This window comes from Megascapheus bottae, chromosome 4 (assembly GCF_031878675.1).
Source record: "Megascapheus bottae isolate mThoBot1 chromosome 4, mThoBot2.hap1, whole genome shotgun sequence".
Lineage (NCBI taxonomy): Eukaryota > Metazoa > Chordata > Mammalia > Rodentia > Geomyidae > Megascapheus > Megascapheus bottae.
In genome coordinates, this window is record NC_143512.1 from 14,310,378 (window position 1) to 14,319,308 (window position 8,931).

Here is an 8,931-nt window from a genome sequence, read left to right on the forward strand (position 1 = left end):
ACCACTAGGCCAAACTCCCGGCCCCCTTCCTTTTTTTTTTTTTTTGCCAGTCCTGGGGCTTGAACTCAGGGCCTGAGCACTCTCCCACCACTTGAGCACAGCACCCTTCTGGCTTTTCTATGTATGTGATACCAAGGAATCAATCCTGGGTCTTCATGCATGCTAGGCAAGCACTCTATGTCTAGACCAAACTCCCAGCCCTACTTCTTGCTTTTGCTGAGAAGTTTATTAGACATAAGAATCTCTTGGGCCGGGAGGTTGGCCTAGTGGTTAAAGTGCTTGCCTAGCATGCATGAAGACCTGGGTTCGATTCCTCGGTACCACATACATAGAAAAAGCCGGAAGTGGTGCTGAGGCTCAAGTGGTAGAGCTCTAGCCTTGAGAAAACCCAAGGACAGTGCTCAGGCCCTGAGCTCAAGCCCAGGACAGGCAAAAAAAAAAAAAAAAAGAATCTCTTGAACTTTCCTGTCTAGGCTGGCTTGGAACCAGGATCCTCAGATCTCAGTCTGCTGAGTAGCTAGGATAACAGGTTTAAGCCCCTGGTGCCTATCCCACCTTTTTAAATTGGGCCATAAGTCAATGTGACTATCCAGCTCATGGACTGATAGGCCTTAAGTCAGAGTTTCTAATACTTATAACCAAAGAGAGTAGGGATAAATGTGTGGTAGTTTAAAAAATATGTGATGGGTGTACTTTCATGGGGCAGAATATGGCCTGCTGCAAAGTTTTGTTTAATATCAAGTCCTTTAGGTAGGGCTATGGAGTGGGTAGGTAAACAAGTCTAGTATACTATGTGTTGCTTTAGGCATTTACTTAATTTTGCTGGGCATTGGTTGTTTATATATCAATTGATAACACAGCAATTGATACTAATTCCTACTTTACAGGGTTGTTGTAAAGACTAGATGAGAAAGTGCAGTGTGGTAATGCAGCACTTTGTTGACTATGGCAGGAGGACTGCAAATTGAAGGCCAACATGGGCTGCACGGCAAGATCCTGTCGAGAGAGGAGGGGAGCAAAGTTAAAGGGCCTGGCATGAGTAGATGCTAATAAATGCTTGATTTTCTGGTCCTTTCTATCATGAGAAAGACCAAATAGGGCTGGGAATGTGGCTTAGTGGAAGATTGCTTGCCTAGCAAGCCTGAAGCTCTGGGTTCAATTCCTCAATACCACATAAATAGTAAAAAACAGAAGTGGTGCTGTGGCTGAAGTGATAGAGTGATAGCTTTGAGCAAAAGAAGCTTAAGGACAGTGCCCAGGCCCGGAATTCAATCTCTAGGACTGGCAAAACAAAAGAAGGAAGAGGAAGAGGAGAAGGAGGAGGAGAAGGAGGAGAACGAGGAAGAGGAGACCATAACTAAATATATTTTTCTTTTTCTTTTTTTTTCCTTTTTTGCCAGTCCTGGGCTTGAGCTCAGGGCCTGAGCACTGTCCTTGGACTTTCTCAAGGCTAGACCTCTACCACTTGAGCCTCAGCACCACTTCCAGCTTTTTTCTAGGTATGTGGTACTGAGGAATCAAACCCAGGTCTTTGTACATGCTAGGCAAGCACTCTACCACTAGGCCAAACTCCTGGCCCTATTTTGCTTTTTCTTGTTCTCTCTTACTGAAATAGGCCTCCTAACCAAGTACTTAGTGAAGGAGAAGATCTCTCTCCTGTTCTCTTCCTTCCTTCATTTTTCTTTCTCTCTTTCTTTCCTTTGTAGCTTGTGGGGCTTCAGGGCCTGGGTGGAGGTCTTCTCTCTTTTAATCCTAAAGGGACAGTATTACAAGCTAACCCTCTTGAAGAGCAATTGGAAAAAGGAGTGATGGGGAGCAAAAAGGGCTCCTATTTCAAATGGAAGACAAATATGCCTCTTTACTTAGGAAGACACTTTGATGGAATGCTGAGGACAAGACAATATTTTTCTTTGAAATGCTATGACATAAAAATAGAAATAGGTCTTTCCCAATGTCAAGAGCCTTGGGGCAGAAGACTTATATTCAACCATTAATCCATGCTCAGGGTTGTCCTAGGTCTCATTCAATCACTAACCCAACAGATATTTCTGAAATGTCTACCATGTAGCTCTCTTTGGTCTCATTGAATTTATAATCTTATCAGGAAGAGCTATTAATCAAACAATTCTACTAATCAATAGAAGTAAAGGCTCATGAAACATGTTGATTCTTATGAAAGAGTCATGATCCTAATTAGATTTTTTTTTCTTTTTTTGGTACTAGGGATTTAACCCAGAGCTTTGCAAACCTACCACTGAACTATATCTCAACCCCCTGACTGCAGAACTTTTAACAAAGAATCTGAGCTAAATTGGGAAGGGGGTAGCTAAATTGTCAAATGTTTTTGACTTTCATCTTGAAAGCAATGGGAAGTCACTGAAGGATTTAAACAGGGTTTTGGCATAATAATCAGTGTTTTGAAAAAATTACTCTGGCTACAATGATAACATTGAAGAGAATACTGCGGTAATTCAGCAAGATAATAGTGTTTGGTGATTTTAATGGTATAGAGAGATGACGAGTATTGATTAATGAGACTTTCATAAGATAATGTTTTCAGAGCTTGAGTGATAGGTCTCAGGGTAAGGAGGAATCATCAAGGCCAACAGTTTTGGTTTGGATAACTAGATAGAAGACAGTCAATGAGGTCTTTTGCATGCTGTCCTCGAAGTACCTCTGTGATATCCAAGTGCCAAAACTGAGCTGGCATAAAATTGATTCATGGTCTGGCACTCTATGGAGAAAATAGAGCCATAGATAATTGAGGAGTGGATTATTTGTTGGTAACTAATTCAAACATAGTAAAGGAGCTTAAGGAGATGGTAAAAACTGAGAAGGAAACAAGACCTAGGGTCAAACACTAGGAACTCAGACATATCATTTAGAACAGTGGTTTTAAGAATGTGATTCAGGCCACCACAGTGGCTCACGCCTGTAATCCTAGCTACTCAGGAGGCTGAAATCTGAGGATTGAGCCATCCCGGACACTAAAGTCCATGAGATACTTATCTTTGATTAATCAGTAGAAAACTAGAAGTGGCATTGTGGCTCAAGATGTAGGGCGATAGCCTTGAGCTCAAGGGCTCAGGGACAATGCCCAGGCAGAGTTCAAGTCCCACCGCCAACCAAAAAAGAAAAAAAAATGTGATTTATGAACAGTTGTAGAACTGCCAAGAACCCACCTCCCTCCTGAAGACCATGAGGCTAAAACTACTTCCCTACTACTCTAATTATACTTCTTCTTCCTCTTCCTCCTCCTCCTCCTCCTCCTCATCCTCCTCCTCTTCTCCTCCTTCTCTTCCTCCTCCTCTTCCTCTTCCTCCTACTTCTTTCTTTTCTTTGTGAGTCACGGGGCTTGGACTCTGGGCCTGGGCACTGTCCCTGAATTCTTCAGCTCAAGGCTGCTGCCCTACCCCTTGAGCCACAGCCCCACTTCCCATTTTCTAGTAGTTAATCGAAGATAAGAGTCTCTCAGTTTTAGTGCCCAGGCTGGCTTTGAACATTGATCCTCAGATCTCAGCTTCCTGAGTAGCTAGGATTATAGGCATGAGCCACCAGGCCACACCTAATTTCACTTCTTTTCTTGTATTGACATTTGCACTGATGGTGCAAAAGCAAAAGCAACTGAGGATAAAAAGAACCATTATTTACACACAAATCAAAGCAATTGTGCTAAACTATCTCTTAGTAGTCATCAGATTCTTCACTATCATTACATATACATTTAAAAAAATTACTGGGCCCTGGTGACTCACACCTATAATTCTAGCTACTTAGAAGGCAGAGATCTCAGGATTATGGTTCAAAGCCAACCTGGCACAAACATCTATGACACTCTGATCTCCAATTAATCAGCAAAAAGCCAGAAGTAGCAGTATGGATCAAGTGGCAGAGTGCCAACTTTGAGTGAAAAAGGTAAGGGAGTGATCCCTGGCCCTTGATTTCAAGCCCCAGGCAAGCACATTAAAAAAAAGAAAGAAAGAAAGAAGAAAAGAAAGAAGAGAGAGAGAGAGAGAGAGAGAGAGAGAGAGAGAGAGAGAGAGAGAGAGAGAGAAAGGAAGGAAGAAAGAAAGAGAAGAAAAAGGAAAGAAAGAAAAGAAAATCATGCGGAGTTCAGGCCTATCTCAGGAAACTGAGTAGGTTTGCTCAGCCTGGGTACTAAAATCCTCAAGATTTATCTCCAATTAACCAGCAAAAAGCCAGAAGTGGAGGTGTGGCTCCTTAAGCAAAAAAAAAAAAAAAAGCCAATCGAAAGTTCAAAGCCCTGCAAACCAACCCCTAGTACTTAAATTATGTTCACTTACAAATATTCTTGATAAAACGGTAAAAATTAATTTCTACTAAATTTCAACTCTTGAGAACATCTTTTTAACATTCTGTCTGACAAATTAGGAAATAAACATAAAGCACTTCTGCTGTATAATAAAATACAGAGATTGTTTTCAAGAACAACTCCCTGTACTTGGAATTTCAAGCTGAACTAGCCTCTTTTTCATGGAGTACCATTTTTTTTTTTTCTTGAAAGAATCACTGGGAGACAAACTTGGATTATTCTTATTTGAGTGTTTGGCAGATAGTTTACCCAAAATGAACAAAGTGAGCCTGTCATTTCAAGGAAAACAACTGAGAGTATTTGTTGCCAATGATAAAATTCAAGCTTTCAAGTAAAGAATTAGAATTTGGAACACTTGTATCTGCAACCATGAACTTAAAAGCTTCCCAGTACTTAAAGACTTCTCTTATGAGACTGATGTGACACAATAAATAGGCTCTTTAAAATAATTTTATAGTAAAGTGTATGAACATTCAGAAGATCTATGTAGTTCAGAGGACTCATATTTTCTAAAAAGCAAATGTACAATGTTACAATATCTCTTCAAAGTTTAAGATAAACCAATAAACTTTAATCTAATTGAAGAGGAAATCAATGATATCATTTTAAATTCCACATTGCAACTAAACTTTAAGAAATTACTATGTGTTGACTTTTGGTGTAAGATCAAAGAAAAATATCTACAGTTATCTGAAAACTCTTTTTTCCAACTCTGTCAGACCAAATGTTTTCCATATACTTCAATCAAAACAATATAGCGAACCGGGTGTGGTAGCTCATGCCTGTAATCCTGGCTACTCAGGAGGCTAATATCTGAAGATCAAGGTTCAAAGCCAGCCTGGGCACCAAAGAACATGAGACTCTTATCTTCAATTAACCACCAGAAAACTAGAAGTAGGGCTATGGCTCTAAAAGTAGGGCAGAAGCCTTGAGCTGAAGAGTTCAGAGACAGTGCCCAGGACCAGAGTTCAAGGCCCATGACCCACCCCCCACTATATATATATATATATAATCTATTATATTATATTATATCATATTATATATATATATATATATGGGCCGTATTTTGGCCTAGGGGTAGAGTGCTTGCCTAGCATGCAACAAGACTTGGATTTGATTCCTAGGTACCACATACATAGAAAAAGCTGGAAGTGGTGCTGTGGATCAAATAGTAGAGCTCTAGCCTTGAGAAAGCCCAAGGACAGTGCTCAGGCTGAGTTCAAGCCCCAGGACTGGCAATAGATAGACAGACAGACAGACAGATAGATAGATACATTGACTGTAGAAACAAATATGAGAATTTCTATATCTTCTATCAAGTCAAATATTAAGATGTAAAACTATAAAATATAGTTTTTATTTAACAGTTATATTTTCATATAAAATTTTGTGGGGGGGGGTTGGGGGGGTCATGGAGCTTGAACTTTGGGCCTGGGCGCTGTCCCTAAACTCTTGAGCTCAAAGCTACCACCCTACCCTTGAGCCACAGTCCCACTTCCCATTTTCTAGTTTTCTAGAGATTAATTGGAGATAAGAGTTTCAATGCTTTGTAGTGTCTCAGCTGGCTTTGAACCTCTATCCTCAGATCTCATCCTCCTGAGTAGCTAGGATTACAGGCATGAGCTACTGAGCCCGATCATATAAAGTTTTTTCAGAAATGCATTATTTACATTAGCACATAATTTTATATGCTATTAGCATATAATTATCATTAAACAGATGAATAAACATTTTTTATTATTTAATATTTTTGTAATCCTGGTTTAGTGTGCATGTATTCATATAGCTTATCTTTGCAATGAAATATTCTTATTTCTCCCTCAAATGTAAATGCTAGTTTCGCTGGATATATCAGTCTGGGTTGGCAGTTGTTGGTCTTCAGGGCATAAATTATATTTTTCCAAGCTTTTCTTGCATTTAGGGTTTGTGTGGAAAGGTCTGCAGTTATTCTAATTTTTTCCATTGTAGTATAGCTCTTTTTTTGTTTTTGTGGCATTTAAGATCAGCTCCTTAGTATTTGGGTCTAATTTTTACTAGGATGTGTCTAGATGAGTTCCTTCTAGGATCTTGCCTGCTAGGAGTTCTGAAGGCTTCAATAATGTAAGTATTTTCGCTTATGAGGTTGGGGAAGTTCTCTGCTATGATCTTGGTGGATAAGGGTTGCATTCCTTTATTTTGAAACTCCTCCCCTCCTTTGATTCCTATTATAGGAAGATTAGATTTCTTGGCTGTGTCTGCCAGGTCTTGGATTTCTCTTTGGTGAATTCTGGACTGATTTCTCCAGATTGATGATTCTCTGTTCCAGCTCTTGTGTTTTATCTTCCGTTCCTGATGTCCTATTCTCCATCTCAATCTGTTGCTTAATGCTTCCATTTCTATTTGCGTTGTGGACACTGAGCATGTCTGCTCTGCCATGTCTTTTCTTCCATTTCTCTTTTGAATTCAAGGAGCTCCTTGTTGATTCCCTGCTTATATTCCTGGAATTGATTTTGGAATTCTGCTTTGATCTCTTTAGTCATGTCCAAAATCATCTCCTTGAACAGAATCATATTTCATGTCTCTTCAGATGTCATTTCTTTGGATGGTGACATCTCTCTTGTCCCTTCACTCTTGTTTCTCATCGGGGTTTGGCTGTGAGCTGCTCCGTGGTGTTGGAGGGTCCTTTGCCTCCCCTCTGGTCTCCCCTGCTGTCCATGCTGTCTGCACGAGGTCTGTGTAGGATTCCTGCAACTGGATTCTGCCACTTGCTGGAGTTCCAGGTTTCTGGTCCCTGGTGCTGGCTGCTGCCGCTTTTAAGGCTTGGAGCGGAGGCGAGGGATGGGGGAGGGGTCCTTGTGTTTCGGATTCTTTGAGACTGTTGGATATAAGCGTTAACTGTGTTTCTTTTCCAGTTTCTATACTTCTCCATTGCTTCTTGATTTTGTATTTGTTGATTTCTTAGGTAGTTGGCTCATGCGATTCCTTGATTCTATTTGTGGGAGAGAGTTAGGCTGGGACCCTATTGTTTCAGCGCCATCTTGTTTTCCAAATCTGAATAAATGTTCTTATATTGTCCCTGAAAAGCTCAGGGACAATGCCCCGGCCCAGAATTCAAGCCCCATGACTGACAAAAAAAAAAAAAGTCCTAGTGGTAGAGTGCTTGCCTAGCATGCCTAGCGTGCATTTGATTTCTCAATACCACGTATTCATAGAAAAAGCCACAAATGGTACTGTGGCTCAAGAGGTAGAGCTCTCGTCTTGAGAAAGCCCAAGGACAGTGCTCAGGCCCTGAGATCAAGCTCCAAGACTGGCATAAAAACACAAAAACAAAAACAATAACAACAAAAGAAACCTGTCAGTCCTTCCTTCTGAGGTTATTAACCATTCCCATTAACAGCTTAGAATAAACAATCTGTCCTATTTTGTAATTATCTTGGAAGATGAGGAAGAAGTTTGATTTGTGGACTCTATTAGTTCCAAAAATGGTCCTGTAGAAGACCCACTATCAACCAACACTTCTACCCTGTCATCTCCCTCCCTCTACCCCCTCCCCACTCCCCACCCCACCCCCACTCCAGATAAAAATGGCTCAACTGATATAATCAAATCCATCATCTTCCTCCATTAATGTCATTTCTCTTTTCCAAAAGCTCATTCACCTCTGGAGTTTTCAAACTGGGAGGAAAGGGAGGATAAAGGGGGTAGATAGGGTCAGACTTGATTCTAAAACAACAGCACATTCAATTTGGGTATTTTGCATGAATTTCCTCTTGAGTTCACAGGCTCCTAACTCAGCAGAATTAAAATGGGATGAAGTAATTAGAGCAGCAGCCTGTGAGGATGTTCTGGCCCAGCATGCAAAGAAAATATAGGGCACAGGAGAAGAAAGGAGAGAAGAGGGAGAGATGAGAGACCCATCTCAGATGTCAGGTCCCTAGAAAATTTTCTCACAACTTTTCTAGTCTACTCGATCAATAGCTTTCCCCTAAGCTCTGCTTCAGGATTCCTAAGAATTTATTCCTGTCCTGGCCTTCTCAATTAGGTTCCAATCTCCCTGTGTAGTCCTTTCTTCAGACATTACCCAGATGCGCCTCACCTCTACTCTGAATTCAGTATTCTTTCTCTAAGCCATGGTTCTTTGTGCCTTTGTAATAGCATTGATTACACTGTATTGAAATAATTCTATCCATGTTTAACTGCCCCATGAGACCGTTACTTCCCTACTGTCTGGATTTCATTTACTTTCTATGCTGCAAGTTGCCATCTTATGAGTCAATTTTCCTTTGGTCCCCATGTTGACATCTAAATTAATTTAAGTCTACAAGTACTTACTTGTAAGCAGAATGTCATAGTTTGTAGTTAGGTGTTGATGCTATGTCTGGTTAAGGAATATAATTTGAAGGAATTTGTGGGTAGTTTATTTGTGACTAGACCCTGGAAACACTGAACACAAGATTAATTTTGATAGAAATTAATGGACACATTCAATTTTCCCACAAAGACAGAGCCTGAGGGTTTTCTATGTAGAGCAACCTGTTCCTGTTTCTCCAGCTTTTCCTGTTATGCCTGTTGGATCCCTTCCCCAACTGGATGATATTTGAGCCCAGGGCTTTTGTGAC